We start from the raw sequence: 1,724 nt of genomic DNA on the forward strand, positions 1-1,724 counted from the left end.
GCTACTTAGAGTTCTGGAAAACAGGAATAAGTTCTGCTGCCAAGTTTCTTAATTTCAAGAGAGCACCATGAGCGTGCAGTCTCGTCCTGTCTCCGCCAGCAGGGATCTGGTCAGTACCCAGCCAGTTCAAAGGTGCACTTTGGAGGTCCCTGATAGGTTCAGAGAACCCTCCACCATTTTGGGACCCAGGCCTGACAGTTCTACCCTCATCTTATCCACCACAACCGATGGGGCCTATGGCAGGGTCCACTTCTTCAGGGGTACCCCTATGTAGGATGTCCACAGTATGCAGGCAGGGTGGGCTGCAGGAGCCTCCGAAGACCACAGTGTATATGGTGGAAGAGCAGAGAGGAGATGGCCCAAGCCTGCTGGGCTGCTGTCTATTGCGTTGCCTCTGGGACACGCTCACCCCGTTAGCCCAGTCCTCCTGCCCAACAGCGTTGCCGCCACCTCCGAGGAGTGTCCCCGCCCCATCTCTTCTGATTGCTGTGATAAGTGACCAGCCCTGTAGATGCCTCTGCCTTCAACACTATGGGGTTCTAGATTAGTAAGGGTTACTGCTGTTCAATTCTGTGACTTGATCTTTTTAATGATCAAAATCCATTTCTTATTGATCTTTAACAATTGTGCTAAATGACTCTCCTTTTATTTTTTTGGTCAAAGGCTTAGTTATAAAATACATTTTTATGATTTTTAAATTATACATGCAAGGTAATGAAGAGATGTATTTAACACCACTGAATGATTTCTCTGCTAACACCCTGGATGTTTCCATAAATTTGTCCAAACCGCAAAAAAAAAAAAAAAAAAAAAAAGAGAGGGAAAAAAACATGAAAGGATTATTGTTGTTGCTGAATGCAGTAATGCATTCCCATAATCCCAGTGGTTGCATTCCCATAATCCCAGTGGCTTTGGAGGCTGAGGCAGGAGAATGGCAAGTTCAAAGCCAGCCTCAGCAACTTAGCGAGGCCCCAAACAATTCAGAAACCATCTTTAAATAAAATTTGAAAAATGGTTAGAGATGTGTTTCAGTGGCTAAGCACACTTGAGTTCAATCCCTGGTACCAAAAATAAATAAATGAGTATCATGCAATCATGTCTTTCTTTTTCCAAAGTGCAGAGGAGGTGAAGCAGTGATAAGGGCAAAATGAGGAGCTATCATGGATCCCGTTTCTCAATTTCTTTTTGTTCTGGTGATAAAATTTAAAAGTTTACACATTATTATATTTTGGTGTTCCAGTCTAAAGTCAGAGGCTTTCTTGAACACCTTTCTCTTCTCAGTTCAAAGGTGGAAACTTTGCCCTACTGCTCTGGATAGGTGGGAAATGTCCTATTTCTTCTCAGAAATAAGGTCTATTTTTATGGGAAAATGACTCTGTCCTGTCACTGCTTGAGACACTAACTGTATTAGGTCTCTATTTGTTACGGGGTGCAACTTAAGAACAGACCGATCACCACTGAGAAGTCCAATTTGAGAGTCTTTATTAAGCCGGCTGCTGACTGTCTCACACAATGCCCCCAAAAATGACTACTGGGAGAACAGCCCCAACCATAGGGTTGCAGGGGTTCTTATACCAAAAATCACATCAATCATAAGTGTCTGTTGCTATGATTCGAAATTACAAACTAACATCATGAGATCATCAACAGAGGGGGAAGTGGGTCAAAACCACTCTTACCTAGGTACAAACTAAGGAATGGTTACTAATGTCTACACAATCACT

Source organism: Sciurus carolinensis, chromosome 6 (assembly GCF_902686445.1).
Source record: "Sciurus carolinensis chromosome 6, mSciCar1.2, whole genome shotgun sequence".
NCBI lineage: Eukaryota > Metazoa > Chordata > Mammalia > Rodentia > Sciuridae > Sciurus > Sciurus carolinensis.